Source organism: Leuciscus leuciscus (genome assembly GCF_965113295.1).
Source record: "Leuciscus leuciscus genome assembly, chromosome: 2".
NCBI classification, from domain to species: Eukaryota; Metazoa; Chordata; class Actinopteri; order Cypriniformes; family Leuciscidae; genus Leuciscus; species Leuciscus leuciscus.
The window spans coordinates 54,544,935-54,554,800 of NC_138726.1; positions in this window are offsets into that span (position 1 = coordinate 54,544,935).

The following is a 9,866-nucleotide window of genomic DNA, read 5'->3' on the forward strand; positions in this document are numbered from 1 at the left end:
AGACTCTTAACCTGAGGGGAGGGAAGGACAATTGAGTTATCAATGGCAATGGAAACTTTATTAGTTTTGGAGAGGGTATGAGGTGTGCCTACCAGGAGGACTTCGGTTTTGGAACTGTTCAGTTTGAGAAAGTTGGATGAGAACCAAGAATGAATTTCTTGGAGACAGAGGGTGAGGGAGGTTGGTGGGAGTGAGGAGGAAGGTTTAGTAGAGAGGTAGAGCTGGGTGTCGTCCGCGTAGCAATGGAATTTAATGTTGTGTTTACGGAGGATGTGACCAAGAGGGAGGATGTAGATGATAAAAAGGAGAGGCCCCAATACAGAGCCTTGGGGCACTCCAACAGAGACGGGGAAGGTAACGGATTTCTGGGATTTGAATTGTATGAACTGTGTGCGATCAGAAATGTATGAAGTAAACCAGGCTAAGGGAATGTGGGTGATACCAATGGATGATAGTCGACTGAGGAGGGTAGGATGAGAAATGGTATCAAAAGCTGCTGTGAGGTCCAGAAGAATGAGAATTGAAAGTAGTCCAGAATCAGAAGCCATGAGAAGGTCATCAGTAATTTTGAGGAGTGCGGTTTCGGTGCTATGAAGTGGACGGAAACCAGATTGGAACTGCTCGTAGATGCTGTTGGACATGAGGTGATTATGGAGTTGAAAAGCGACAGATTTTTCCAAAATTTTGGATATGAAGGGTAAGTTGGATATGGGACGAAGATTATTGAAATTGGTGGGGTCCAGGCCAGTTTTTTTCAGAATGGGTGTGACCGAGGCAGTTTTGAGTGAAGGGGGAACTGAACCGGATCTTAGGGAGGAGTGGATAATCTCAGTGATGAGAGGGGCAAGTGAAGAGCAGCATGATTTAACCAGGGTGGAGGGAAGTGGGTCGAGCTGACATGTGGAGGGTTTAGATTTATGAATAATATCTGAAATGGCTTGAACGGAGGGAAGGTCGAAACTGGAAAAAGTAGTTATTGAGGATGGATAAGGGGTGTTGAGGTTGCCTCCAGAAACTGCAACTCCAGATGAAGTCAGGTGTTTATGAATATCTGTGATTTTAGAGACAAAGAAAGACATAAGTTTATTGCAGAAGTCCTGGGATTGCATATGGTAGGGAAGAGAGTCAGGAGGTTTTGAAATGGAGGTGAGAAGGGAAAAGAGGGTTTTAGAATTGTGATGATTAGAGTGGATTAAATGGGAGTAATAGGCAGATTTAGCTGAGGAGAGGGAGTCCTTATACAGATTAACATGGTCCTTGTACATATTGTTGTGAATGGTGAGTCCAGTTCTATTGGCAAGGCGTTCCAGCTGACGGCCCTGAGATTTCAGAAGGCGTAGGGCGGGAGTGAACCAGGGTGCTGAACGGGTGAAGGAAACTGATCTGGATCTCATAGGAGCATGGGTGTCCAAGAGAGTGTGAAGATTTTTGTTGTAGTAAGAAACTACTTCATCAGGTGAACAACAGGCAGATATACTGGGAAAATTATTGATATCAGATGCAAAGGTGGCAATGTTAATGTCCTTGATATTCCGGAAGTAGATGGTGCGAGGGAGGGTCATTTTAGATAGCGGGAGGGTGATGTTAAAAGTAATCAGCATGTGGTCGGAAAAAGCAACGGAGTGAGTTTTACAGCCAGAGGGGGTGACGCCAGAACAACAGACTAAATCCAATATGTGCCCTTTACAATGAGTTGAAGAGTCAATATATTGATGCAGACCAAAGCTTTCCAGGCAAGATGAAAAGTCTCTGGAGAGCAAAGAACTGATATTGTCCATATGAATGTTGAAGTCACCCAGGATGATTAAGTTATGGGAGAGGGTTGAAAGATGGGTGAGAAGCTGAGAGAAATCATTCAGAAAATCCTTGTTATATTTTGGGGGACGGTAAACAGTGACCACAACTGTGGGAGAGGTTGTCACGCAAGGCAACGAGTGTACCAAGATTAATAAATGCTGTAGAAGTGCAGTTCATTGTTAGTTCATGTTAACTAATGAAACCTTATTGTAAAGTGTTAATCTTTACATTTATTTAGCATATTTTCATGTTCTACCATTTTATGATGGCTGTATATAATGATGGCCACTAGATGGCAGTGCAGATTAACACCCTTCTCTGAAATAGTGATATGAAATATGAGTAGAGTATGAAAGTTAGAACAATGGTGCTGAACAAACTTTCAATGGGTCCTCAAGATAACTTCAAATTGTTTAAAATAAGACAAAACAAGCATTATATTAAGCTAAAGCAACTTAAAATCAAGATATCTCATAGTATATTTGGTAATTTTTTTTATATAACAAATATAAATCCTTCTAGTTATGCCAAGCAATAAAATATTTTATTGACTAGAAATTGTCCACAGCAAATATTGTTGTGAAGTGGATAGTGGGAAGGAGGGCCTTGAAGTCAAAAAGGTTGAGATCCAAAATTAGAGCAACAAATCTTTTGCAGTATATTTATTTTAAGTCTAATGTGTTTTAACCCGTTTCTAAGAAACCTCAGGTCCATTTCATTGGGTTTTGAACAAAATCAAATGCAATGCAAATAGAGATAAGTTTGCATAATTTTGCATGTACTGATAAAACAAACATATTACTAAAAACAGGTGTTGGATGCTGAAAGTAGAAGAGGAAATATGTTCATTGTGTTTGCTTTCAGAAAATGTCCCGATCAGAGTCACGCAAGGCAACGAGTGTCCCGACTGCAGCGGTTTGCATCCTCAGAGAATAAACCTTCTGAAGCTCTTCCCCGTCAGGAGAAATGGTGAGGTATGCATAAAAAAAATTGCTTCCTTAAATTCTAAGTACAATCAACTTCAGCTTAAATTACATGAAACTTATTTTGATGAGTTAAAGCAATAAAAAAAACATATGTTGTCATAATTTATTGATCATATTATTTTTTTACTGTGCACTGTACTAAATATTTTCATGATGTTATCACAACATTTTGTCTTTTGTCAAATCAACTTAGATAATGAATGTGGTTTAGATCAAGTAATGTTTTGAGTTTCTGTTCTTTAAACCAATCTCCTTGTATTAACTAAAATTATAGAAGAAATTTTGATTCTATCTTTTTGATTAAAGAAAAGTGTTAACAAAATGTCGTGTGTGTTACCCCAAACTAGGAACTTGCCCATCGTCTATTTAATAATCTGCACTGCCATCTAGTGGCCATCATTATATACAGCCATCATAAATGGTAGAACATGAAAATATGCTAAATAAATTGAATGATTTACACTTTACAATAAGATTTCATTAGTTAACATGAACTAACAATGAACTGCACTTCTACTGCATTTATTAATCTTAGTTAATGTTAATTTTAACATTTACTAATGCATTATTAAAATCAAAAGTTGTATTTGTTAACATTAGTTAATGCACTGTGAACTAACATGAACAATGAACATCTGTATTTTTTATTAACTAATGTTAATACTAGATAATAAATACTGTTACAAATGTATTGATCATAGTTACTTCATGTTAGTTAATACATTAACTAATGTTAACATTTGAAACCTTTTTGTAAAGTGTTACCATTTAATTTCTTAATAATAATCATAACAGGGCTTCAGTCACTTATTTTGTACTAACACTTTCCATTGTCATTTGTCCTTTAACATGCTGACGTTCACATGAACTTCTTGGGCTTTGAGTGTGGAGACAACACCGTCTCTGTGGCGCAATCGGTTAGCGCGTTCGGCTGTTAACCGAAAGGTTGGTGGTTCGAGCCCACCCAGGGACGAAATGACTTTTGATTCATAAGGACTGAGAGGAATTCAATAGCATAACCTAACCAGGTATAGTGTTGATTGAATCTTTGCTTTTGTTAAATAAATTATTGATGCCCTCCTTTTTTTTCTCCTGAGAAAGTCTGTTTGAGGGGGGCGGGGGAGGGGGCTTGGATGTGAGACAGGAGACGGGGGAACAGGAAAAAAGGGAAAAGGAGGAAAGGAGAAGGATTTTTTTTTTTATGACTTTGTCCTCCAACACCAGTGTTTTTGAAAGTCTACGTTTATCATAAATTATTGTAAAAATATTTTTCCTATACATTTATATGGGAGTAAAGTTGATCACAAGGTTCCCGTTTCGAATCCCACTGTTGCCTGAAATTAAGGTTGTTATTTTATGCTGTGAATTATGTTTTATCATTAAAAATCACAACTGATTTCCACATTACTCAGCGATTGGCTCCCTTCCAATCTCACAATGGAGAGCGAGCTCAGCGATTGGATGAGGAGATAGTAGCCAATCCTGATCCAGGTACAGCCAAAGCCAGAGATGCAGGTAACCTCTACTGTGATGTCATTGTTTACTCTTTTTATTTGCTTTCGTTTTGTACAGACGCTCAAGCAACAACAAACAACTGGTATATGGAGCGAGATTAATCTAAATAATAATTCACGCAAAAGACGATTCACGTGTCGTTGCCAAATTTGAAACCTAATTTACATGCACAAAAAACAATTCAGGTGTTTTGTGGTTCAATAATAAACATCCTTCCCTCGGGTCATTTTGAAAATAATTGAAAAATATTTTTATGAATTTGAGGAGTTTTGTGGTTGAAATTAAAAAAAGTAACAAATCCTTCCCTTGCGGGTCAAATTGACCCCCATAGGAATGAATGTAATGCGAGGAACGCTTCAGTACACATAGAAAAACCTAAAAATGCTCAAAATTCAAACTAAAAATGCCAAACCTTTACCAAAAAATTATTTTATAATGTCTACATGTGTATCTGAATGCATCCTGAAATGAACTGGCTTTAGGACCCAGGGGAAAACAGCTCATTTGCTGCAAATAGTGATATAGTGGTCATCTAGTGGCAAGAGTCATGAAATATCATGGAATATAATTTTTTTTTCCCACAAGAGGTCGGCAAAGACACCCAATGTAAGATATTTTGAGCTGAATTAAAAGGTTTAGGCATAAAATTGCACGTTTTTTTTTTTTTTTTTTTAGTTGAAAGAATGTGAGGAATGTGCAATGTGTAATTACTAAATTACTATTTATTCATTATTCATTGATTAAATATAGTATTTTAAAGGTAAATAAAATAAAAAAATCCAAAAAAATATTATCAAAGTGAAATATAATAAGCTTTCTGAACAGAAATAAAATATATAATTTTAGGGCTTCGGGTCATTTTGACTCGCGAGGGAAGGATTTGTTACAGAACGCGAGGGAAGGATTGGACATGTTTTGCATTTGTGAAACGTATTTTATGAATATATAATTGTATTTTGCACACGTGAATTGCTCTTTGTGTTTTTTGTTTGTGCACATGAAATTAAGTTTCAAGTATGTGAATTTGCCTGCGCATTGTGCATCATATCTTTCACGGGAATTATTAATGAGACCAATATGCCTTTATAGGGGTCGATTGGTGTGTTTTTTCTAAATGTTTACATAACAAATGTTTAATGCACTAAGAAGTTAAAACTATGCGCCCAACGTGGGGCTCGAACCCACGACCCTGAGATTAAGAGTCTCATGCTCTACCGACTGAGCTAGCCGGGCTTGCGTCCTGACTGTGTTAACTGAAAATTCCAAAATAAATGTTAATGATATTCACATTTATCTCTTTTTTTTATTTCTTTTTTTTTATATGTTTCCTCCTGTGATGACGAACCTATGTGTGGCCTCACTTTCTCTCCAATCACGTGCGCGTTTCGCTTTGGGTGTCAGAAGACTCGAACCCCAGATCTTACTTAACGAGTCATTGTTGCCTCAGTCTGGTTGATGGGTTTGTGAGGAGAGTGCTGTACTTTGAAAGTTAATCAATATATTACATTTAAATAAGCAAAATTTATTTTTCACTACTTAGGCTATTATTTTTAGTTGTTGTTGTTGTGTCTTTTTGTTTTTGTAAAATCTTTGCACTTTTTGGTGATTTTAGGTAATTTGGTGTTGGTATTTGGGTTTAGGGTGGGATTAGGGGAGAGGGGATAGGGTGTTGGTATTTGGGTTTAGGGTGGGATTAGGGTAGAGGGGATAGGGTGTTGGTATTTGGGTTTAGGGTGGGATTAGGGGAGAGGGGATAGGGTGTTGGTATTTGGGTTTAGGGTGGGATTAGGGTAGAGGGGATAGGGTGTTGGTATTTGGGTTTAGGGTGGGATTAGGGTAGAGGGGATAGGGTGTTGGTATTTGGGTTTAGGGTGGGATTAGGGTAGAGGGGATAGGGTGTTGGTATTTGGGTTTAGGGTGGGATTAGGGGAGAGGGGATAGGGTGTTGGTATTTGGGTTTAGGGTGGGATTAGGGGTGAGGGGATAGGGTGTTGGTGAAGGGTTTGTATTTAGAGCAATGGCAACAGCCAAAAATAATTAAAATAATTAAAAACTTTATCACCTTTCTGTCATTCCTACAGTTGATAAGCACTATCAGTAACAAGTGTCATAAGCACATTTAATAACAGATGATCCTATCAGACAATGTCCTTATTCATTGTGTGTGTGTGTGTGTGTGTGTGTGTGTGTGTGTGTGTGTGTGTGTGTGTGTGTGTGTGTGTGTGTGTGTGTGTGTGTGTGTGTGGAGAGAGAGAGAGTAGGCCTACATTAAATCTTATTGAATCATCATAAGCTTACATTATATTTTATTGTCACACTTTAATGGGAAAATGAATTTATTTAATGAAAAAAATCAAACACAAACATGTAAGGCTTTTATTTGTACACATAACATTGAGAGTGTGTTGTGGTTGCTTCATCTGCGAGAGCTTCTAACACAGGCCTCTGGCTGCTTTATTTTAAAATAAATGGCTGGCTGTTCTCGACACTCTCGAAGCTTTGAATCTTTTCCCGGAACAGTCAGGGGAAAGCCTCAGTGATTCATGAGGCTTCATTTCCCCATCCCTAGTTTTTACAGACTGTTTATTGGTAATTTAAACGATACATCTATGTGGTATTGTTTGTGCTTACCCGTTGATTTCTGCTCTGCTCGTTCCGGTAGCGCGCGTAACCCGGAACGCGCTTATATTAGCAGCGGCCATACCATTTTTCACAACTGGGGGAGGCAACCTAGATTGTGATGTTTGTTCTGTTTAATGTTTAATGTATGTTTGTAACATTACTTTGCTTAAGCTGCACTAATTGTATATATTCGGATGAGTAAGATGAGGTTGTTTTAATGTCATTGTTGTAATGGACATTATTAAGGTTACCCTGTGCAAATGGTACTTCCCATTTCCGTTTGGCGGGAAGTTTGTTTATTTAGCCAGAGTGTTCCTTTATTGAAGGAGGGTTGGTAGTTTGCTCTGTTACTAGAGTACGACCATAGACTGTAAAGAGTATGACATTAAGTTCTATTGTTGATAGAGAGCTGTTTTAGCAAGGTTAGGCCCGGGGAGGCCAGTGTCCCCGTGTCAACAAGCTTGGCCCCCCCTCTGGCCCCCCTAAATTTGGAATCGTAAAATCACACCAAACAACTGCGCATTTATTCAGTTGCGGTGCCTTCATCTAGGCTACACTGCAGCACGACCTATATTCACATCAAATGAACGTGACACTGCAGTTCACAAAAGTTCATTATTTGCATGTGCTTTAAAGCCTTGCCGGTTAAACATGTAATTCTAGTCTATGGGTCTGGGGTCTGGGGTGACGGGATGGGGGGCTTCTATGATATCAGACTGCGTAGCCTATAATAAAAGATAATGAATTTCAAACCTGAACCAAACATATTTTTATTCAAAGATCAACAGTCTGTCATTATTCTTTAGTCTGCCACAAAAAACAACAACATTAAAATCATGAACTCAAATGTCATTGTGAAAAGAAAAAAAAAACAATGACTGTTGTAAGTAACAGTGCATAAATCAGACCTTTCAGTATAGCCTAACGCTAATAAGCTTAAACGACGTTTTGCAGTGCCGCGAACAATCAATCACAATCAATCACTCCTTTACGCGTGCAGCACTGTCCTCGCGGCTGCAGCAACTTGCGCTCTAATAGGCAAAATATGCTACAGAATATTTCGTTCTGTATTGACAGTGCAATATTTGAAAATCGATCATATATTTTTTTTTATTACATTTATCTGCATTTATGTAAAAACTTAAACTTTCAAACATCAAAATGTCATTTATTAATATGTTTTCATGTCAAAATGACATACAAACATCTTTTCCTATTCTATTTTGCCTGGAAACGCTTCCAACATGCTTGCGTGTTGCGTGAAAAATAGGCGTCGGTTCTATTTCTAGCATGCACGCGTTTTCCGCGCGGCTCGAGGCGCGCCTGAGACGCGCGTCACGCAGGCAGTGTGCAAGCTCTAACCTGTTAACAGGGGAGCCGAAATAAAAACGGACACGCCACGCAGCCAGTGTGTCGCCGGCCTCAACCTCCGCAGACAGTTTTTAATGTTTATAAGACAATAACTACTCAAGATTTTGCTTTAGTATAATTTTCGGGACAATTAAGGCCAGATTCGGGATTCGGGACAACAGTTGAGATTTCGGGACTGTCCCGAATTTTTCGGGACGTCTGGTCACCCTAGCTGGTCCCCATTGACTTCCATACATAGGCTAGTAAAAAAAAATATATGGAAGTCACAGGGGTACATCAACTGTTGTGGTTACTCACATTCTTTCAAATAACGTTTATTTTCAACAGAAGAAAGAAACTTATTCGGGTTTAAAACAACTTAAGAGAGTAAATATGACTTTTTTGGGGGAGAACTATCCCTTTAATGTTAATAAAACAACAAAACACACAGAGGAAATCATTCACTGCTCTTGACTGAGAACTTTAAGTCTGTTGTGTTTTATTTTCATATTTGTTCATTTAATTACTTTCTCATACTGTTAAATACACCTATAGCTGAAAAAATAAAGCAGTTTATTTCATTTGTATATTAAGTTGTGTATGTGTAATATGTATTTCTGTTCTTAATTTTTAATAACAAAGAAAATAATGAAAGATTTTTATCTTCGCCTTTGGCCTAAATGTCTGCCATTCTTTTTTATTTTATATTTTGTTACCTATAAGGCTTTGTTTTTAAAATAGGGAAATTAGTTTGGCTGTAATGTTCAGTCACTTGTAAAATAGTAAAACCAACATGAAAAAAGAATCATGATAAAATCGTGATTTTCCTGAAAAAAAATAAAATTGTGATATGAAATTAAAAGTGCCTAGATGTGCTTAGATGTGCTTAGATGCTAAAAATGTGTTATTATTGATCATTATATTTATCACACTACAATTAAACATAATGAAACATTCATTTGAATTGAAATTGTTTTATTAGCTTAGCTAATATAATTTATTAGCTTTTTCTAGAGATTGCAGTCATGCATGACATGGTGAAAAATGACTTGAAATAATACTGAAAATAGGTTAAGATGAATGTTAAATGTGTGCCCCCTAAAAGCACAAGTGGCCCCTGCCTGGCCCCCCCAGTTACTGTGGTCTAGAACCGCCACTGGTAAGATTTAATGTAGGCCCTCTCTCTCTCTCTCTCTCTCTCTCTCTCTCTCTCTCTCTCTCTCTCTCTCCCTCTCCCCACACGCACACACACACACACACACACATAATGAATAAGGACATTGTCTGATTGGATCATCTGTTATTAAATGTGCTTATGTTATGACACTTGTTACTGATAGTGCTTATGTAACTGTAGGAATGACAGAAAGGTGATAAAGTTTTTAATTATTTTTATTAAGAAATAAAAGTTGTTTCACATTGTTGACTTGTTGGGGCTGAGTCTATTTCTCCTTTTAGACAGTACTTCGTAAACTTGTTTCTTCAGCTGTGGACTGTGGATCTTCAGCTCTCTGTATGTTTGTCTCTGTAAGTCACCAAAAGTGCAAAGATTTTACAAAAACAAAAAGACACAACAACAACAACTAAAAATAATAG